This window comes from Mastomys coucha, unplaced genomic scaffold, assembly GCF_008632895.1.
Source record: "Mastomys coucha isolate ucsf_1 unplaced genomic scaffold, UCSF_Mcou_1 pScaffold9, whole genome shotgun sequence".
Lineage (NCBI taxonomy): Eukaryota > Metazoa > Chordata > Mammalia > Rodentia > Muridae > Mastomys > Mastomys coucha.
In genome coordinates this window covers 97,605,428-97,629,235 of record NW_022196915.1, presented here as the reverse complement: position 1 = coordinate 97,629,235, position 23,808 = coordinate 97,605,428, and the positions used below count along the sequence as shown (strand labels likewise).

Below are 23,808 nucleotides of genomic sequence, written 5' to 3'. Positions count from 1 at the left end.
TATTTCAATAGCCTGATCCTTCAGGCCATGGCCTTTCATTCCTGGATATTCTTACCCCTTCCCCCAAACTTATATAATCCCTGGCTCATCCTGATTAAATTATATACATCCACATCCAGCCCAATAAAGAAATATTGACAAGCTAAGATCATCTCATAGATCTGTGTCACTAGAGATCAAAACGGAGAAGGACTTTGCCAAAGTGGACCTTGACACTAATATTCCCACAAAAGGCCTTCTGTCTTCTCAGCCCTTGGGCACTTGGCATTTTTTCCCATCCAGACTGGGATGATGTTGATCCCAGGCCCTGCTCTCCCCTTCTGACCTTTTTGTACAGTGAAACTCTCACACCCTGAAGGCAGATCTGGACTGTGGACCTCCTTCCAGGACTTTATCCAGCCCTCTCTGATTCAGTGTTTCAACAGCATTCAGAAACCACCAGTGGAAAGGCAGAAGGGACAACAATTCTAAGAGACCTTGAAAGCTTCAGCTTCTGGCTTCCCTCTGCTAACCTAGGCCTAGAGTGTCTCTGTTTCCAAGTTAACACTAAATGCTTAATAAACTCACCCTCCCCAGCTCTTTCTTGCACTGCTGTCCTTGCAAGGATGGTAATCTGAGTTTAGATTCCTAAAATCCACATGAAGCAGGTCAGAATAGCCAAGATCTATAATCACAAAACTCTTTTTTGAAGATGCAAGGAAGAGAAAGTTGTTTGGTGTTGTGAAATTCAGCTGGCATGGTGTAGCCAGTGATGAATAGAAGGCATTAAGCAAGGTGGAAGACAAGGACTACCCTGAAGTTGTCTTCTAGACTACACAAATAAGTTGTGAATGGTTTTGTACTTTGTTTACTTTACCTTTGAGATAGGTCTCACTGTTTATCTCAAATGAGCATTGAACTCCCAGGATAGCACATACTGGTCTTGATCTTCCAGCACATCTTTAGCCTTAGTTGACCGAGTGCTAGAAGTACAAGAAAGTATCTTGTGCCGTGCCGATCACCCTGGCCAGCAGGGAAGAAAGACTAGCACACCAGTTCCTTCCAGCAACAGTTTACTCAGGAGCTGTTAGTTACATGAGATTTGAAGGTGTGCCCCAAATGGTCTGTGAGTGCTGCTTAAATACCCTTTGTAGGACTGCCCATGAGCCCATACCACATCTTGCACTATCATTGGCTACAGAGTCATGACAAAAGATCAGGCTACTGGCAGGTGCAACCCTCTTGCCAAATAAGGACTTGTTTACTCTTTAGCAGAAGAATGGCAGGCACCATCTTTAAGGCGCGGCAGCAGCGCTCCACAGTATCTAAGCACACCCATTTGTTTATGTATGAAAAGTCCCTGTCACACTTTAAAGTTTATGTAATTATGCCATTTATGTACAATGCACCATTAATACTTCAAATTTTAACACTAAATTATAAACTACTTCCTCACTTTTCCTAATTTTTGATTGTTAATCTAAATGTTAGGTCTGCCAGACCTATGGAAAAGATATTATACACAATTCAGAATATTTTTCTCATTATTACTTTCAAATTATAACTTGATTTTTGAAAAAAATTCACATAATACTTACTAGTTTATGTTTTTTCTTTGAAAATAAATTCTAAATTATAGAGGATTAATCTGCTTTGTTTCAAATTTGATGACATTTTCAAACCCTCCCTGTAGCTTTTCTGCCTCCACTGAAGTTTTCCAGAATATTCTGTTCTTTCCACTTTCAATTTCTTTTAAGATTTTAGTTGTTTATTCATGTTTATTGTCTCATTCTGTGTCTGCTAATCTCATAATTTGAGAAACTATGGAATAATTGGGCTGTTAATTTGTGTTAGTGATGCTTATATTTGCTGGAATATTTTCTAGTGCTTATTGAAATTTTTATTGTAAGCATGGGGCTATTTCTGTGAGGATTTACTGTAGTCTCAGTTTACGGTGTAGCCCCCTTGAGAGGCATCTGGTTTGTTCCTCCCTTTTATTCTGGGCATGTTTCACACTTGCAATGTTACTTTTATTTCTTTCTTAATTTAGGAGAGTCTAGGATGAGAAGCTAATATTAAAACCAATTTCAAACTCACTGAGTGCAGAATCTTACTCATCCTTAGGAAAGTTTTTCTTTCCCCATATAATGAGCCAATTACTTCAGAATTTGTTCCTTTTGGTAAGCACTGATATTCTGTCAAGTTTTGTCTACTCTACAATTTAAAAACACAAAATAAACACTTTGGGAAAAAATCATTCCAGATTTTCTTCTCTAAAACAATTAGCTATAACTCCCTTCAAATCTGTTTGAACTGTTACACAAACCTTATCATTTTATACATAGAAATAATGCTTATATATTTTCTATGCTATTGGTGTGACCACTTTCCCTTTGCATCTCTTGCTGCTTTTGCCCAATCTTCCAAAAACTATGACTATCTGTGTGCCTATTAATACACACACACACACACACACACACACACACACACACACACACACAATGTTATTTAAGCTTAGCTATATATTTCCAGTATTGTAAAACACATGGTAACAGTATTTTTTATTGGATATTTTCTTTAAGTACATATCAGATGTTATTCCCCTTTGCTAGTTTCAACCCCCCGAAATCCCTTATCCCCTCCCCCTTCACCCTGCTCCTATGAGGGTTTTCCCCACCAACTCACCCAGCTCAGCTTCCCCTTCCTCGAATTCCCTTATACTGGGTCATCATCCTTCATAGGACCAAGGGCCTCTCTACCACTGACGACCAACAAAGCCATTCTCTCCTACATATGCAGCTGGAGCCATGGTCCCTCCATGTGTACTCTTTGATGGGTGGTGTAGTCACTGGGAGTTCCAGAGGGTCTGGTTGATCTTCCTGTGGGCTTACAAACCCCTTCAGCTCCTTCAGTCCTTTCTCTAACTCCTCCGTTGTACCCCTTGCTCAGTCTAAGGGTTGGCTGCAAGCATCCTCCTCTGTATTTGTCAGGTTCTGGTAAAATCTGTCAGGAGAAAGCTATATTAGGCTCTTGTCTTCATGCACTTATTGGCATCCACAATTGTGTCTGGATTTGGTGAATGTATTGTAGTCTTAGGATGACCCACCTTTCAATCTCTGGTCCACATTTTATCTCTGTATTTGCTCCAGAGAGTATTTTGTCCCCCTTTCTAAGAAGGATGGAAGCATCCACAATTAGGTCTTCCTTCTTCCTGAGCTTCATGTGGTCTGTAAATTCTATCCTGCTTATGTTGACCTTTGGGGCTAATACCACTTCTCAGTGAGTGAATACTATGTGTGTTCTTTTGTGATTGGGTTACCTCACTCAGGATATGTCCTAGTTCCATCCATTTGCTTAAGAATTTCCTGAATTCATTGGATTTAATAGCTGATTAGCAATCCAGAAAATGCCATATTTTCTGGATCCATTACTCTGTTGAAGGACATCTTGGTTCTTTCCAGCTTCTGGCTATTATAAATAAGGGTTCTATGAACATAGTGGAACATGTGTCCTTGGCATATGTTTGAGCAACATTTGGGTATATGTCCAGGAGTTGTATAGCTGGGTCCTCAGCTAATACTATGTCCATTTTTTTGAGGACAGTCATAATTACTTCCATAGTTATTGTATCAGCTTACAATTTTACCAACAATGGAAAAGTGTTCCTCTTTCTCTACATCCTCCACAGAATCTGCTACCACCTGAGTTTTGATCTTAGCCAATCTGACTGCTGTGAGATGGAATCTCAGGGTTGTTTTGATTTGCATTTCCCTGATGACTAAGGATATTGAACATTTCTTTAGGTGTTTCTCAGCCATTCAGTATTCCTCACTTGAGAATTTTTTGTATAGCTCTATACCCCATTCTTAATAGGGTTATTTGATTCTTTGGAGTCTAACTTCTTGAGTTCTTTGTATATATTGGATATTAACCCTGTATTGAATGTAGAATTGGTAAAGATCTTTCCCAACTCTGTTGGTTGTCATTTTGTTCTATTGACAGTGTCCTTTGTCTTGCAGAAGCTTTGCAAATTTATGACGTCCCATTTGTCAATTCTTAATCTTAGAGTATAAGCCATTGATGTTCTGTTCAGGAAATTATTCCTTATGTCCATGTGCTTGAGGCTCTTTCTCACTTTCTCTTCTATTAGATTCAGTGTATCTGGTTTTATGTGGAGGTCTTTGATGCATTTGGACTTGAGCTCTTCAGATGAAAATTAGAATGAATCAATTTGCATTCTTCTACATGCTGACCTGCAGTTGAAACAGCATCATTTGGTGAAAATGGGGTCCTTTTTCCACTGGATGATTTTAGCTCCTTTGTAAACTTTGTAATGATCAAGTAACCAAGGTGTGTGGGTTCATTTCTGGGTCTTCAATTCTATTCCATTGATCTTCCTGCCTGTCTCTGTACCAATACCATGCAGTTTTTAATCACAATTGCTCTGTAATACAGTTTGAGGTCAGGGATAGTGATTTCCACAGAATTTCTTTTTTTGTTGAGAAGAGTTTTCGCTACCCTAGGTTTTTTATTATTTCAAATGAATTTGCAAATTGCTCTTTCTAACTCTATGTTGACTTGAGTTGGAATTTTGATGGGGATTGCATTAAATCTGTAGATTGCTTTTGGCAAGATGGCCATTTTTACTATATTAATCCTGCCAATCCATGACCATGGGAAATCATTCCATCTTCTGAGTTCCACTTTGATTTCTTTCTTCAGAGACTTGCAGTTCTTGTCATATAGATCGTTCACTTGCTTGGTTAGCATCACACCAAGGTGTTTTATATTATTTGGAATTACTGTCCTTTCCCTAATTTCTTTCTCAGCCTGTTTATCCTTTTAATAGAGGAAAGTTAGTGATTCATTTGAGTTAATTTTATATACAACCACTTTGCTGAAGTTGTTTTATCAGGTTTAGGACTTCTCTGGTGGAATTTTTGGGGTCACTTATGTATACCATCATATCATCTACTAATAGTGATATCTTACTTCTTCCTTTCTAATTTGTATCCCTTTGACCACATTTTGGTGTGTAATTGCTCTGGCTAGGAACTTGAGTACTATACTGAATAGGTAGGGAGAGAGCGGGAGGCCTTGTCTAGTCCCTAAATTTTAGTGGGATTGCTTCAAGTTTCTTTCCATTTAATTAGATGTTGCCTACTGGTTTGCTGTATATTGCTTTGACCATGTTTAGATATGGACTTTGAATTCCTGATCTTTCCAAGACTTGTAAGATTTGGAGATCTGAGTCTTATGTCCGAGATGTCGTCCCACTCACAAAGACACTGAGACAGAGATAGCTGCAATCAGCAAAAGACTTTAATGATCCAGTATACTGGGGTCATGAAGCATTCAGGCAAAGGTGACTCTGAGGAACAAAAGCACACAATTTTTATACCCTTCCAGAACATAGGTTTACAGCATGAATTGGTTATCTCTCATTGGTGGAGTTCATTGCTCTTTTGAGTCCATTGACATTTGTACCCCAGGTGAAGAGATACTGTAGGCACAGTAGGAGGACTGGGGAGAGATACACTCCCTCCTAAGGATGTTTCCTGGAACCGGGCACTACTGCCTACAATTAGGGCAACTCTTGGAGATGGATGGTTGTTCAGTAAACTCCCCTGAAGCTCTCTGTCTTTAGGCTTAATGGACATTCCTGCCTCCTCAGTGGTATTTTTATGAGGTGTCCCTGTTTGTTCAATTCTTACTTCTTTTACCATAAAAGGGTGTTGCATTTTGTCAAATAGTTTCTCAACATCTAATGAGATGATCATGTGGGTTTTTTGTTTGTTTGTTTTGTTTTGAATTTGTTTATATAGTGGATTATTTTGATTGATTTAACTATATTGAGCCATCCCTGCATCCCTGGGATGAGTTGTACTTGATCATGAGGAATGATTGTTTTCATGTGTTCTTGGATTTGGTTTGCAAGAATTTAATTGACCATTTATACATCGATATTCATAAGGGAAATTGGTCTGAAGATATCTTTCTTTGCTGGGTCTTTATGTGGCTAAAGGTAATTGTGGCTTCATAGAACAAATTGGATAGTGTACCTTCTGTTTCTATTTTGTGGAATACTTTGAAGAGTATTAGTAATAGGTCTTCTTTGAAGGTCTGGTAGAATTCTGCACTAAACCTACCTGGTCCTAGGCTTTTTTTGGTTGGGAGACTATTAATGATTTCTGCTATATCTTTAGGGGCTATGGGACTGTTTAAATGGTTTATCTGATAATGATTTAACTTTGACACATTCTATCTGTCTAGAAAATTGACCATTTCATGCAGATTTTCTGGTTTGGTTGAGAATAGGTTTTATAGTAAGTAAGATCTGATGATTTTTTGAATTTCCTCGGTTTCTATTTTTATGTCTCCCTTTTCATTTCTGATTTTGATAATTTGTATACTGTCTCTGTGCCCTCTGGTTAGTCTGGCTAAGAGTTTATCTATCTTACTGATTTTCTTTAAAATCCAGATCCTGGTTTTGTTGACTCTTTGTATACTTCTTTTTTTGTTGTTGTTTGTTTCTATTTTGATGATTTCAGCCCTGAGTTTAATTATTCTCTGCTGTCTATTCTTCTTAGGTGTATTTGCTTGTTTTTGTTCTAGAGCTTTGAGGTGTAGCATAAAGTTGCTAGTGTTTACTCTGTCCAGTTTCTTTTTGGAGCCACTAAGAGCTATGAGTTTTCCTCTTAGCACTGCTTTCATTATGTCACAAAAGTCTGGGTATAGGTTTGGGTATTTCTTCCTTGACAAAGTTATCATTGAGTTGAGTATTGTTCCATTTTCATGTGTATGTGTGCTTTCCATTGTTTTTGTTGTTATTGAAGACCAGCCTTAGTCTATGGTGATCTAATAGGATGCATAGAATTATTTTAATCTTTTTTGTATCTGTTGAGGCCTGTGTGTGACCAATTATACAGTCAATTTTGGAGAAAATACCATGAAGTATATTCTTTTGTTTTAGGATGTAATGTTCTATAGATATCTGTTAAATACTCTTGGTTCATAACTTCTGTCAGTTTTACTGTGTCTCTGTTTAGTTTCTGTTTCCATGATCTGTCCATTGCTGAGAGTAGGGTGTTGAAATCTTCCACTATTTTTGTGTGAGGTACAATGTGTACTTTGAGCTTTAGTAAAGTCTCTTTTATGAATGCTAGTGCCCTTGCATTTGGAGCACTGATGTTCAGAATTGAGAATTCATCTCTGTAGATTTTCTTTTTGTCAAGTATTAAGTGTCCTTCCTTATCTTTTGTAATAACTTTTGGTTGAAAGTCAGCTTTATTTGATATTAGAATGGCTACACTAGCTTGTTTTTTAGGACCATTTGTTTGGAAAATTGTTTTCCAACTTTTTTACTCTGAGGTAGTGTCTCTCTTTGTCACTGAGGTGTGTTTCCTATATGCAGCAAAATGTCCTGGTTATGTATCCAGTCTCCTAGTCTGTATCATTTTATTGGGGAATAGAGTCCATTGATTTTAAAAGATGTTAAGGAAAAGTGATTGTTACTTCCTGTTATTTTTGTTGTTAGAGGTGGAATTATGTTTGTGTGGCTATCTTCTTTTGTGTTTATTGAAAGAAGATTACTTTCTTGCTTTTTCTAGTGTGTAGTTTCCCTTGTTTTGTTGGAGTTTTCCATCTATTATTCTTTGTAGGACTGGATTTCTGGAAAGATATTGTATAAATTTGATTTTTCATGGAATATTTTGGTTTCTCTGACTGTTAATTGGGTGTTTTGCTGTATATAGTATTTGTGTTCTTTTGACATCTGTATGACATCTGCCTAAGACCTTCTGGCTTTTATAGTTTCTGGCAAGAAGTCTGGTTAATTCTGATAGGTCTGTCTTTATATGTTACTTGACCTTTTTCCCTTACTGCTTTTAATATTCTTTCTTTGTTTTGTGCATTTGGTGTTTTGATTATTATGTGACAGGAGGAATTTCTTTTCTGGTCTAGCCGTTTTGGAGTTCTGTCAGCTTCTTTTATGTTTGTGGGCATCTCTTTCTTTAGGTTATGGAAGTTTTCTTCTATAATTTTGTTGAAGATATTTACTAGCCCTTTAAATTGGGAATCTTAACTCTCTTCTATACCTATTGTGCTTAGGTTTCATTGTCTCATCCTGGATGTTTTGGGTTAGAAGCTTTTTGTAATTTGCATTATCTTTGACTGCATGTTCAATGTTTTCTATAGTATTTTCTGCCCCTGTGATTCTCTCTTCTTTCTCTTGTATTTTGTTGGTGATGCTTGTATCTATGTCTCCTGATCTCTTTCCTAGATTTTCTATCTCCAGGGTTGTCTCCCCTTGTGATTTCGTTATTCTTTCTATCTCCATTTTTAGATTGTTGGTGATTTTGTTCAATTCCTCCACTTTGGTTGTGTTTTTCTATAATTTTTAAAGGAATTTTTGTGTTTCCTCTTTAAGTGCTTCCACCTGGTTTCCTGTGCTCTCCTATATTTCTTTCTTTCTTTTTCTTTTATTTTTTTTTGTTGTTTTTGTTTTATTTTGTTTTTCGAGACAGAGTTTCTCTGTGTAGCGCTGGTTGTCCTGGAACTCACTCTGTAGAACAGGCTGGCCTTGAACTCAGAAATCCACCCGCCTCTGCCTCCCAAGTGCTGGGATTAAAGGTATGCGTCACCACTGAGTGATTTATGTCCTTCTTAAAGTCTCTATCATCATCATGGGAAGTGATTTAAAATCCTAATTTTACTTTTCTGGTATTATGGGGCATTCAGGGTTTGCAATGGTGGGAGAACTGGGTTCTGATGCCGAGTATCCTTTGTTTCTGTTGCTTATGTTCTTGCGCTTGCCTCTTGCCATCTGCTCATCTGTACTACTATCTGCCCCTGCCCTCCCTTTCTCTGGAGCCTGTCCCTCTGCTGATCCTGGCTGTGTCAGAACTCTTCAGTGTTCAGCTGTCTCTGTGATCCTGTGAGTCTGGGATCCTGTGATCCTAAGATTCTGGGTATGTTAGAGCTCCTGAGACTCAAACTACCTCTGGAATCCTGAAATCCTGAAATCCTGGTGTGACCAAGCTCTTGAGATCCTGTGATCCTGTGCATGTTAGAGCACATGGAGTCGACCTTCCTCTGGGTGTTGTGGGACTGGGTGCAGGGCCAGGATGCAAGGTCTGCTCAGGGTACTGTCTCATGTGCCACTGGCGGGCGGGGTTTGCTGTGTCACTGGATTCTGGGGGTCCCAGTTACTCCAGGTGTTGGAGCAGATGTTGTGGGGTAACAGTATTTTAAAATAATATTTTTTCTCATTTCCAAGTAATATAATTCACTATTTTGCTATCTAAATGGAAAGCAGGGACATTTTTGGAAAGTGTTTTCTCAGAAGGAAAAAAAAATCTCAGCAAAGACAATAATTTCCGCAATGCATTGAGGAAATATACTTGATACATGTTTATTTCCTAATATATAACTATTAAAAATCAGACTTAATTGTATGATATTATTTTATAAATGATAGTGTTAATATTTCATTTAAATTTTCTACTCAGAATTATCCTGTACATTCTTCTGAATATCCAACTGTAAGATTTTCTTGCTTATGCATTTCTGTGATTTTTCTCTACTAAAATAAACTGCTTCTACAAGAAGAGAATATCATTTGTATTAATATCATTAAGAATTACATGACAGTATCCTAAACCTCACATTAGACTTACATAACAAATAATGCCAGTTAAATAACCAAGAATAATTCTTCTTAATTTTTAAGTTCCTTCCTATGGCATTTGTTTTAAAAATGCCATTTATTAGTGTACTTCAAAATAAAACTGTCAACTATAATAAAAGAGATGTACAGGAGTACCTTTATATATCTTTATTTCTCTGCATGATTCAATTAAAGTAATTAAATTGGAATCTACAGTAGCCTTGACTAAGAAATAAAACATACATAAAACCTGACATCTGTCCTTCCTTCATAACATAGTTCACAGTACTTTGAAATTTAACATGTGAATTAGTTCATCCCATATGTTTAGAATGTCAAATTGTGCTTATACTCTAGAAAAAAACTTACATATTTGCTAAAACTTAGTATTAAATGCATGGTTTTACACACTTAATTAACTCCAAATATCAACATTCTTTATCTTATAATGTTTGATATAAACACAAAATAATACAAAATAAAACTAAATAAAAATAATTCTAGTTGTATCATATTTATTTGCTTTAATTTTGATTAATATAAATAAATCTATGTGTATATGTACACATTTATTATTCAAGTAAAAATTTCCTACATGGTCTGACAATGCTCCCCAATATCTATGTGCCAATTAACAGAATACCCAATAGAAGGCCCAAGAAGCCTCTTTTTCAGTTTGTTGTTCAGAGGCATCTTGAATACTCCCCAAATATTTTATTGTTATTGCTTTAGTTTACCTCCCAGAGGTTGAAGTTAACTCCTCCATTCTAAGGAAACCATGCACTTTAGACATAGACCTGAGGGATCTGATTTGAATATGACCTGATAGTCTCCCCCATGGAACACTGTAGCCACTCATTTGGAACTTTGTGGGTTCTTTTGTCCTTCATCCTTGTACATTCCTTTTCTTCCATCATTTCAACCCCTTCACACAAAATAGGATGGAAAAAAGAATAAAGGGGAAAAGAAAGACTTCACTGAATAAATTCAGGAGTCTGAAAGTGAGGACATTATCATTACACTACTTCCTACTGATTGGGGGCATTGAGTTCCTGGGGACAAGTTTGATCTTTACCACCAGGATATCTAATTTCTTCTTCTCATTGTTTCTTACTTGGCATAACTGCTTAAAAATCCATGACCAACAGTAACCAACACATAAAGAACCGACAGCTCACTCTGCCTTGCAGAGCATTTCTATACATTCTGAAAGGACTCCAGAATCCCAAATGTTACATAATCAGCAAAACTATCTGCATCTGGCAAATTCATAACCCCTGCTAGAGCATGAGGCAAATCATAGTCAGCTGCTGTGGATAATCTGAAGCAGCCCTATATACCACACCTGGGATTAAAACAGAAACATATTCTTATATTTTTCTGTTTTCTAAAGAATCAAAAATCCAGTAGTCATATTTTTTCTTGGTATCACAGTGAGGCAAAAACTTATGGGTAGGACCACATAAGGTTCATGGCTGTGTCAATCTAACTTCTATGTATGCATGTATCTGTGTATACATATGTGCACATATGTGTGTATGTATGTGTCTATCTACACATGTATATATTCATATATGTACATATATCTATGTGTACACACAGAAACACATATATGTACATATACACATGTGTGCATACACACACATATATATATTTATTTAGATACATGCACACATACAGATACATACTACAGAATGACTATAAAAGATTCAGGAACACGTGGAAGCAAAGCATTCAAAGATTTCCAAAGATGTCTAGCAGAGATTGAAGCAGGAATTTGGTAGAATGCCTAAGAGGATCTCCTGAGTAGGAAGAAACTGCAGCCAGAGGTCTGAGTAAAGCCTAGCCTCAGAATGAGCCAATTCCGAAAAACATTTTGTAATTCTATGGAGACTGTGGGAGCAATGGTCTTGAATGGATCTTTATAAACCAGTGAGATGATCTAAGCCACGTCCCTGGAGAAAACTGATTTGCCCTTCCTCAGGTAGCATTAATAATTGGCAGCTTTTAAAGAGTAGAGGTCCTGTGTTTAACATATATTTTAGAATCACTTTCACATGTATCAGGAGAAGTCACACGATCTTGGGGAATTCTAATAATTCTCTCAGTGACAACTATTCTAAATGAGAAAGTCTAGAAATAGTTAAATTTTCGTCATTAGGATAAGCCTAATATATTTTCAGCAAGATTGAAACTAGTTCCTGAGCAGTATAGGGTGTTTGAGTATTTAGGGACACAGATGAAAAGGCCATTGTGAAGACTTGGCTTAGAATCTTTACCAGGAATGTCAGCTTGAGCATAGGATGACTTCTGTTAACGAGAAGTTTCTGAATCTCCACACACAAGACACATAGCTTCTCTTAAATCTGCTTCATTCTGGCAGGTCTGAAAAGTCCACCATTAGCCTGAGGAGAAAAGTCACCAAATATTATTAAATCCCTACCAGGAAGAAGGGCTTCCTTGGGGAAGTCTGTACTACTTAATTGGAGCATATTTGACAAGACTTGCAACTTCTCATAGACTAATTCAATATGCCTGTTTCAAGTGGCCTTTGAAAAGCATTAATAATGCTTCAGGCTTCTTCCTACACCTCCTTACATACAAAGCTGACAAGGCTTGCAGTTATGTTTGAAAGATTGAGTTAGAAGGCCTTGGGGGGGGCACGTTTCTAATTTGTAAAGCATGCTTGAGCTGTAATAAACTAAGTTTGAGTACACAAAAAGAAAACAAACTTGAGAAATGATCCAGTTGATCCAGTGGTTTCCCAGAAAGATGTGTTTCTTTCTTTTATTTTTTTAATTAGATATTTTCTTTATTTACATTTCAAATGATATCTCCTTTCCCTGTTCCCCCTCCAAAAACAAAACAAAAAATAATCTGTTCCCTCCCCCCTCCTCCTGCTCACCAACCCACCCTCTCCCACTTCCTGGCCCTGGCATTCCCCTACACTGGGGCATAGAACCTTCACAGGAAAAAGCGCCTCTCCTTCCGTTGATGACTGACTAGGCCATCCTCTGCTATACATATCCTGCTGGAACCATGAGTCCTACCATGTATACTCTTTGGTTGGTGGTTTAGTCCCTGGGAGCTCTGAGAGTACCGCTTAGTTTATATTGTTGTTCATCCTAAAGGGCTGCAAGCCCTTCAGCTCCTTGGGTCCTTTCTCTAGCTCCTTCAATGGGGACCCTGTGCTCAGTCCAATGGATGGCTGTGAGCCTCTACTTCTGTATTAGTTGGGTACTGTCAGAGCCTCTGAGGAGATAGCTATATCAGGCTTCTGTCAGCCAGCACTTGCTGGCATCCACAATAGTGTCTGGGTTTGCACTGACTTAAATACAACCCAAAAGAAAGGGTTTACCTGGCTTACATTTCCATATCACAGTCCATCAGTGAGGAAAACCAGGCTATTAATTCAAACTGGGAACTTGGAGGTAAGAACTAAATTACATAACATGGAGGAATGCTTCTTGGCTTGGTCACTAGGACTTGCTCAGCCTGCTGTCTTATACAGCTTAGGAACATCTGCCCAGGGGTGACACTACAAACAGTGGGCTGGGCTTTTACAAATCAATCACTAGTGAAGAAATTGCCCCCAAAGAACTTCTATAAAGACAAATCTGATGAAGATATTTTCTTAATTTATATTCACTCTTGCCATATCTCTTTAGCATGTATCAATTTGACAATAAAACTGACCAGTACTCTGTTAATGATGGTTGTTTAGGAGATATAGGATATTTCTCATTTTATATAACAGATGAATACTATGTAGTCTTATAATATTCCAATGTGCCAACTTAAAAGTGGTCACTCTGTTGGGATTTTATGTGAGACTCAACTCAGGAATGTATTTATGTTTGTGATATTTTTTATATAATTAATAATAAAGTCACGTCTCTCTTCATAGAGAATGTCACCCTTAACAGTCAACACCCTTAGTCTTCCTATTTCTCCAGGAATATTCTCCTTTCACCCAAACGAAGACTACTCTATGAATTTTCATGGATTTTAATCTCTTAGAATATGTCCTTATAAATTTGGTGGGAGACTGTAGCAGGAAGTGAAAAAAACAAGCAATCTATGCTATGGCCAGCAATATACTAGAGGACCTTGTTTTCATCTTGTGGAGACTCTGACAGGAGCTCTGAAATCTCTCCCCCCACCTTGCTAATTCCCACTGGTGAGTTGCTATTGTGCCAGCCCCATGCTTCCAAGTTCATGTGGTCTTTTGGGATGCCCTTCTTACACTGTACCTTTCTCTCTGTAACTCAGTTGAGTCAAAGCATGAAGGAAAACACCACACAATCTTAGTTTAGAATCAAAAGGAAACACAATCACAGGGAGCAACAACTAGCATCCTGTTTGTAAGCTACCTGATCTGGGGGTCTCTGCTACCTACATTTTTGCTCCATCGTCCTTCCTGTCCACAAGCCTGTCTGCTCTCCTGCCTCCACCATTCCTCTTGACCAGCTACTTGCCCAGTTACTTGTCCCACCTACTTGCCCAGTGATTGGTTTTCTTGAAATCTTTATTAGAAGGGTCACAGGAAGTCCTGATTCACTCCTCTTCCCAGGCAGCCCCACTTGGGGAAACAGTATTAGCATCAAAATACAAACAGCACAGGGCAATCCACAGCACTTCCCCCCTCCTGTCCAATTAGAAGACACTTTTGCCAGGTGGTGGTGGTGGTGCACGACTTTAATCTCAGCACTTGGAGGTAGAGACAGGAGGATCTTTGAATTCGAGGCCAGCCTGATCTACAGAGTGAGTTCCAGGATAGCCAGGGCTATACAGAGAAACCCTGTCTCGAAAAAAAAAAAAGACTATTTTATCTCAGATATAAATTGAGCACAACTATTACCATTTTTGTAATTTATTAAGTACAAGACAGACCTAACACTCAGTCCATCATTTTTGTTAATTAAATAGAACACTTTGTCATCTATCCTAACTTAAAAGACTTATAAATCCATATGTTATGTGCTGGTTTAGCTTGCATACTATTTGAAAACTGTCTTCTCAAATATGTTCTCTCAATGCTAAATAGCCTGGGTTGACTATGAGACTATAAGTAGCCTTTCAAACATGTCAGAAATCAGAGAATGGCCAACATTATGTGAAAATGTAGGAAGCCTAACCCAGCTTCCAGAACTGAGACAAATTGTAGAGACAGCTGCCTACCTACACAGCCCCAGTAAGTCAGGAAGTTGGAGCATCATTCTTCAGCCTTCTGGCATAGGCTATTCTGACAGACCTTGAAAACCAGGAATTATTAAGGACTAGTTCATTCTGTCTCAGTATAACTAAGCCGTCCTCACCTATAACTTGTTTTCTCTCAAGAAAGGTACTGCCCTGCAGGGGAGATAGGCAATTTCTGCCCAGTGACCCCCTAGTAATGTACAACCTCACCTGGAAGTAGAGATGCTCAGCTGCATCTTTGAATCCACGAGTGGAGAGCTGTTAGGAGCAGGTTTGTCTCAACAACAAGTGAATAAATAACAATAAACGTCACATTCTGTGGATTTCAGACAGTGGCCCAAGAGGAGTGCCTGTACTGTGGCCTGTGGGAGCATGCCACCACTACCTGAGCTGGCCTGAGGAATGCCTACTACCATATGGGCAGAGATGATTTGAGACATGTGGATTTGTGATATAAATTCATTTGAAAAGCCACTTTGGGAATATGACTGTGATTTCTGATAAACCAGAATAATTTTCATTTGTATATATATAACTATATATATTTAAAAATTTTACATTTGACTTAGAGGGCCATGATAACATTTGCATGTCACAAGGTAGTTCTAGTCACCTCCGTGGTTTGGGTACTCTTGGTTTTGTACCTGCGGCTTTACTTCAGTGAATGCAACAAATATGAAGAGAAAAAGGAGAGAGGACTTCCTGCTGAATATATTCTAGAACTAGCGCAGAAGCATCACGGAGGTCCTGGAGAAATGGGAAAACAGTCATTTCTGTAGAGGATTGAGAAAAGATGAAAGAGATGTTTAAAATTAATCAGTTCAACTTAATGGCAAGTGATATGATTGCATTCAATAGATCCTTACAAGATGTGAGGATAGAGGGGTGTAAAACAAAGGTATATCCAGATAACCATGCTGCAATAAGCATGGTGATTGTTTTCCACAGTGAGGCATGAAGCACATTTCCGTGAACAGTCCATAGTGTCATTAATTGCTTGCTGTGACACATGATAGAAGAGATTGTTCTTGTAGATGATGCCAGTGAAGGAGACTTTTTGAAAAGACTCCTAGAGAGTTATGTGAAAAAAAATTTAGAAAGTGCCAGTTTGTGAAATTCAAATGGATGGATCGGAACCAGATTAAAAGGACCTTCTGTTTCCAAAAGCCAAGGGATTACCATCTTAGATGTGATCTGTGAGTGTACAGCAGGGTGGCTGGAGCCTCTGTTAGCCCAAACTCAACATGACAGGAGAGCAGTGGTGTGTCCTATCAATGATGTGATCAGCAATGATGAAACTTTTCAGTACATGGCAGGCTCTGACATGACCTATGGTGGATTCAGATGGAAGCTCAGTTTTCATTGGCATCGTGTTCCCTAACCAGAAATGGACAGAAGGAAAGGTGACTGGACTCTTCCTGTCACAAAACGTACAATGGCTGGAGGCCTCTTTTCAATAGACAGAAATTACACTCAGAAAACAGGAACAGGTGATGCTGGAATGGATATTTAGGGAGGAGAAAACATAGAAATTTCCTTAAGGATTTGGCAGTGTGGAGGAACTTTGAAAATAGTGACATGCTCCCCTGTTGGCCATGTGTTTCTGAAAGCTACACCTTACATATTTCCAGGAGGAACAGGACAGATTATCAATAAGAATAACAGGCAGGTTGCAGAAGTATGGATGGATAAATTCAAGAATTTCTTCTATATAATTTCTCCAGATGCTACAAGGTAGATTATGGAGGTGTATCATTAATACTTGGTCTGAGATGTAAACTACAATGCAAACCTTTCTCTTGGTACCTAGAAAAATATTTACCCTGATTCTTAAATTCCTCATCACTCTCACTGAGAGAGATACAAAATGTGGAAACAAATCAATGTCTAAATAACATGGCCAGAAAAGAGAATGAAAAGGTTGGAATTGTTAATTGTCTCGGTGTGGGAGCTAATCAGATTTTCTCTTACACTGCCAACAAAGAAATAAGAACAGATGACCCTTGTTTGGACTTTTCCAAACTTAATGGTCCAGTAACCAGGCTCAAATGCCACCCCCTTAAATGCAACCAGCTCTGAGAGTATGACCCAGTGAAATTAATCATGAAGCATGTGAACAGTTTTCTGTGGCTGGATAAAGCCATAGAAGAGGGCAGCCAGGTGCCCAGCATTTGAGACTGCACTGGAAGCCAGTCCCAGCAGTGGCTTCTTCAGAATGTCACCCTTCCAAAATAGTCTGAGACCAAATTTATACCAATACAAGAAAGAAAGAAAGAAAGAAAGAAAGAAAGAAAGAAAGAAAGAAAGGAAGGAAGGAAGAGAGAGAGAAAGAGTTAGAGAGAGAGAGAGAGAAAGAGAGAGAGAGAGAGCGAGGAAGAAAGAAAGAAAGAAAGAAAGAAAGAAAGAAAGAAAGAAAGAAAGAAAGAAAGAAGGATTGACTGAGTTACCTCAGCGTTTATTTCTGCCACATTCTTAAGCAGCAAAAAAGGAAAAGGTTTTTTTCTCTTCTGTGGGATGTTGAGATTTATCAGCCAAGAAAACTCAGACTCCTCTAGCTTTTTACTTGCTATGAAGCAGCCTTCCTGTCCCAGGACATGAGAATGAAAAGCAGTGAGACTGTGCGCACTGATGTTTATAAGACTGGAAGAGTTTTCATCAAGACCAGTAACAGGAGAATACAACTCTTTTTTCAAATATTATTGAAAATCACACTATGTATTATTTATTTAAATCATTTTAAATCAAGTAACAACATGATTTAAAGAATATGTATAAATATATACATATGTGATTGCATATGTAATTTTTCAGGGAGGAAAGAATTTATTTGACTTAGAAGTCCCAGTAACAATCTGTCATTGAGGGGAGCCATGTCAGGAACTCAAGAAGGGCAAGAACCTGGAGGCAGGAACATTGTGGCAGGAGCTAAAGCAAAGGCTATGGGAAGAGGTGCTGCTTACTGGTTTTCTTAGCCTGGTTTCTTATATAACTCAGTACTCTCTCTGCAGGGATGACATCACGCATAGTGGTCTATGGCCTCCTATATTAATTATGAATCAATAAAATGCAGTGCAGAATAGTCCAACTGATGGAATCACTTTCTCTTATTAAGATTCATCCTCCCTGATGAACCTATCATGTTAGAAAAACAAAATAACACAAATACAAAAACAACCAAACCCTTGTAGGCATGCTTTCTAGAGGGGAAGCAGACACATCATGATTTATATGTTCATGTGTCCATGCCATGGTGTTGAGCCAGGAGAGAAACAGTACTACTGTGTTTTCAGAGACAAAGAAGGTTTCAGAGAGGGATTTTCATGCCATGCCTTTGAGGGTTGAATACAAGTTGACAAGAATGGCTAGGGTAGAAGAGAAGAGTATGCAGAACTGAGTGTAGGAATTAGCATAGGCAAAAACAGAAGACTAAGGAATTGACACCAAGGATCAGCAGATGATTTGGAAACAGGAAGACGTATTAGTCTTTTGAGGTCAGGCTCATTTCTTTCTCTCTTTAGAGACAGAAAATGATTTACACATTTGAGGAAGACAATGACAGATTTAGAGGAAGTTTTATGCAGAGAATCTATCCTGGTAGGTTGGAGGAGTTGGAAGGGATGGGGCTGAGGGAGGGGACATGGACAGGGGTATTTTAAGTGGTAAAAGTCCCTCCTGACCCAGGCTCTAGTGGTCTGAGCCATTTTACCATTGCCTTGGCTTCTAGGTCATCACTTCCCCTTTTCATCCTTTGTGTACTGTGACAGCTGCCTTGCTTGTTAGACAAAATGCTAACAATAGGAAGTACTGCATGCCCCATCCCTGATATGCATGACACATCTTTGATATGTATCTTTGCATGACAATGTATCCGTGTGTGTGTGTGTGTGTGTGTGTGTGTGTGTGTGTGTGTGTCTGTATGTGGAGACACTAGGTTCTGGAAAATTGATACTAAAGATCAGCTGCTTTAGTTTAACTTCAGTAAGGGAGAGATCACTGGCCCATGTGGTCAGTGATTGTGTTTCTTGGGCATTTACAAGTGTCAAAAACCACTAGGCGTTCATCAAAATTTCCTACTGGTCTGAGGGTCTCTGGTCTGAAAGTAACATAATGACATCATGCTTCTAACTCCAGAAATTTAATGTTATCTAAGGGATGACAGCATGAGAGCCATTGTGCACCAACCAGTGTGATAAGATGGTTTACTCAAGAGTCATTCAAATGCATCTTTGAATTCATGTTTTTAAAGCACTGGCTGTTGATTAGTCAGCAACTCTAATTCATGAGTCCAGAAACAAAAGCAGGCAGAAGCCTTTTCAACAAGTATCTAATGAGTCCATATTGGTTTCCTACTCCACATTTTGACCTTTCTGTACTGCCATGTGGGGTCTTAGACAAATGAAAAATATTTTGAAGAGTATCCCAAACAAGAAACAGCATGTATATATGTATCTGCATACATTTATGCATATAATAGATTATGACATTGAAAACAATTCATGTCATACATCCATTTGACCCATTCATTGCCAAAGAGTACAGAGATAATTTAGTAAGGAAAGTAAGTTATTTTGCTGTTGTTCTTAAAAAGGAAATGAAACCTGATTTTTCAAACAGTACATAATTATTCAAAATTATCTGGTACAATAATAGCAGGTTGGGGCAGTACCAATGGACCTTATCTCATTTGAGTGCACATGGGTAGGTACAGGGTATTTATCAGTGTTGCAGAACATTTTTAATTTTTAATCTTTAGTTTGATTTATGCATGTCTTTAGTAAAATGACAAAACCAGGAGAATACCAGCTGTGCAGAAAGGGCTTTGGAGAAGTGTTCTTAGCAGCAAACACCTGCTGCTCTTCTTCAGTTCTGGGGTTTCCATGGCAGACACTACTACTTCATCAGCCATATCCTCTAGGCCTTTCTCTGTAACAGGAGAACATTCCACATACTTGAAGACTTCAGATTCCAGGCTAGCTTTTCGGCAGTCTCTGGAGTTATAGGCTTCTTTTTTTTTTTTTTCTTTTTCTTTTTTGCAACTTACTTATTACTAGCAGGTTCATCTCTGAGATCAACATGGGTCCCAATGAGCAAGAAAAAAGGCTTTTTACAGTGTAGAGTTATTTCAGGAACCTTCTCATCTTTCACAAGTTTTAAATGAGGATAGAGACACTACTGAAAAATATGTTAGAAAAACCTTTGTTTGTGGATAACCCAGAGGTCTTAGTTTATCATAATCATCTTTCACTGTGTTATCAAAAAGTAAAAGAGTATATGACTCTGCAATCATCATCATGGTGACCCTATAGTTGTTAAAAATGGAACATATTCCAAGGAAAATTGTTTGTTTTGTAGGATGTCAAGAGACATGTTACACCAACACCATCACTGCTGAAAACACACTTTGTGGGGGGCCTTTATTCAGTCATTGTGGAAACAGTTTTGTATCCGCTTTCAATATTTCAAGTTACATATTTACCTCAGCTTCTCTGCTGGGGAGTTAGCAACACTGCTTGAATGGGGAGTCAAGAAGACAGCTCAATTTGAAAGACAAAATTAAACATCTCATTTCTATAAAAACTGAGATTATTTTAATGATAAAAAACATTAAGTAAAGAAAGAACAACTTAGAGTAACCCCTCAACAGTTAAGGTTATGAGGAAGAAATATTTAAAGTTGAAATAGAAACTTAAGAATACTGATATCATCTAAGAGGGTGGCTCCCAGCTGTTCAATCTATTTTCTATTTTCCCAGCACTGAAGTTTAAGCCCCTGGAGACTCTTTCCCTGTGAATGAGATATAACATCTCATAAAAACATGAGTGATTCCACTGGCTGCATTGCCATTAACTAGGACTTAAATTAAGGGAATTAATTAGAAGTGTTTTGGTGACCCCCTTTTTCTCAGAGAAGTTCCTGAAGAAAATACTTCACACATTTTCTGAGAGTATACATAAGGTTACTAAGAAGACATTTCAAGTAGCACTTTGAAAGCATCCCATTATTAACATTACACAAATGGTAAGAACAAAACTTCTCATGTTAATAGATAGCTTGCCCTGATAGATTGACAGCACCTCTATTTATTTATCCCATAGTTGCCAACAAATATAATGGGTACCAAGTTCTAAAGGTCTGTTGTTTTTAATAGAAAGTTCTGAGTGAAGTGGTGCTGGGAAATATTTAATTGGCCCAATCCAATATACAATTTTATATTTTAAAATAGATCTGAATGCTTCACATTTGCCAGACATCTATCTGAGTTTTAAATGCTGTATTCTTGGACAACCACTGGTGTGAAAGACACTTGACATGCATAGAAACCGTTTGAATGCTGATGAAGTCCTAAATCATGGACCTTTGAAGCCACCGTGCTTCTAGATTTGCCATGCCTGAGTCTATATATATATATATATATATATATATATATATATATATATATATATCACACAAATGTGTGTGTGTGTGTGTGTGTGTGTGTGTGTGTATGTGTGTGTGTATTTTTCAGGATGTGTTTTCAATGTCACTACTTAATAAAGATAATTTGCTGTTAAACAGTTGGTTAATTATATCATGCATTAGAGTCCTTTGTGTTCTATCCGCTTCTCCACATTTGCCCCTGCAAAAGTATTTCCCTTCTATCTACTTCAAATAAATAAAAATAAAATGTATTCCATCCTAACATTTTAGGAATGCTTGCTAAAGCTCCTTAAGACCATAGAATGTGTCAAAATACCACTTGAGGTCAAATTTTCAGGACAGAAGAATTAAATATATTTCAGTTAAATTATTAATGTTGGTGTAAAACTGTGATCATAATGTCGTGAAATACCTTTCTAAATTAACATCCACAATACCCACATTTTGCTCAAATGGTAATATCACACTGTATTTATGTCAGTTGAGAAGTAAAACATTGCACTTTATTAAAATTCCAAGCACTAAATAGACAAGTCTCTTTTTGTTTTACTTCTATACATCTAATTTTATGTATTTGAAGTGAAATTATATCATAAAGTAACCTGAAGTTTTGCACTGAAGTTATCCCTTCTCATAGTATTCATATACTCGTGTAGCCTAAGTCTCGTACTTGGTTACAATGAGCACAGTTAATGTGCTGCCTCCTTCCTTTCTTGCATCTACAGTGGTAAGAATAGACTGTGTTTCCTCATAGCACCATCCAGAGACTGTTCCATATCCACTCGGTACTTCCTCGAGGTCTTGTGATAGTTTCAAGGTTATGCCTCAGACTTGCTGCCCAAAACAATTATCTATAGCTTGCCCTCCTTATAGCATCAAAGTCCTATTTGATTCTCCATAGCGCATTCCTCTTACCAGTGTCATTGCCATATTAAAGTTTAGAACAGCCAGCACTGATAGCTCTGAGGAGAGCAGGTCATTTATGACAACAGGTCGTTGGATACACCTACTAAGTATTGAAGTCTTATTTTATTTTTCTATCCTGGAAATAAAGAATATGTGAAGTTCTACTGTGAAAAGGATCATTCCACTGACTTTGAGAAAGCTGTCAAATACAAAGGGAATTTCTTCTGGAAGAAACGACAGAGCATAAAACTGACAGAAGACAGGAATCCTTCAATAATAAAATGCAAAAAAAAAAATTGGAAACATATTTTCTTCCTTTCACGATTTGGCCAAGAAAGGTTAGTACATTCTTCTGTTTGGCAGAAGTACAGACTGCAGCAGCATGTTGAATGGTGGTTGAATTGTCTTGAACAATTTTTAAATTCAAGAATAATTGGCAAGGTGGGGATTTATGACAAAATTTATGGTGACATGGGTGAGTGATATAAAACACACAAAATATTAAAAGTAAAATTTTATAGGACAGATAGATAAGGTAAGTGTTAGCATAATGTGCTTGTTATACTGTGGGCGTGGCCAGGAACCAGGGATGGGATAGCCCATACACCTATGGTAGCAACAAAAGGACTAACATAAAATAAAATAAAATAAATAAATAAATAAATAAATAAATAAACAGGATGATTCTTAGTGACACTCAGCTATACTCACCGGCTGCTGCTTTGTCCAGCCATGATCACAGAGGCTTCCTCTGGAGGCAGATGGGAGTGGGTATGACATCACAGAGTCAGCCATGTGGAGAGCATCTAAATTTCAGGGCTCCATTGAGTCCTTCCTCTTGGAGCCCACAGGAACTCCACAGAAGAGGGGTAGGAAGGACTTTAGGTGTCAGAGGGAATGGAGGAAATCAGGAGATTACAGCCAACCAAATCAATTAAGAAGAGATCATATTGGCTTACAGAAGCCAATGAAGTAGCAAACACAGGACCTACATAGGTTTGACCGGGTCCTCTGTGTACATGTTATGATTGTTAGCTTAGTGATTTGGGGAGACTCCTAACAGTAAGGCTGGTTGCATCTTTGACTCTTTTGCCTACTCTTGAAATACCTTTAGTGGATTGCTTTGCTCACTGTATATGAGGACATTTGTCTTATTTTATTGTCTCTTGTTTTGTCCTACTTGCCTGTTTTCTAAGGAGGAAATGGAGGATTGAGTCTGCAGGAAAGGGAGATGAAAAGAATGGAAGGAGATAGCTCAGTGGTTAAGAGCCCTGACTGCTCTTTCAGAGGTCCTGAGTTCAATTCCCAACCACCACATGATGGTTCACAACCATTTGTAATGGAATCTGATGCCCTCTTCTGGTGTGTCTCAGGACTACAAATGTACTCAGATACATTAGATAAATAAATTTAAAAAAAGAAAAAAGAAAAAAGAAAGGAGTGGAGGGAAGGGAAGCTGTGGTTTGAATGTACTAGAGGAGAGCAGAAACTATTTTCAAAAAATAATGAAAATTAACAATGAAATAAATCTAAAATAATATTTATAAAAACAATAAGTTAAATTAAAAAAACTTTTAAAATATGAGAAAAGTCATCTAATTATTGGCACATTTTTAAGAATATACACTTACTAAATAAAT

General features: G+C 37.8%; 2 pseudogenes; one reads left to right on the top strand and one right to left on the bottom strand.

Moving 5' to 3' along the window:
• The first annotated feature begins 15,420 nt into the window (after positions 1-15,420).
• LOC116084229 lies at positions 15,421-17,080 on the top strand (annotated as a pseudogene).
• A 2,536-nt stretch (positions 17,081-19,616) lies between these two features.
• On the bottom strand, positions 19,617-22,902 carry LOC116084228 (annotated as a pseudogene).
• Between the last annotated feature and the right edge of the window lie 906 nt (positions 22,903-23,808).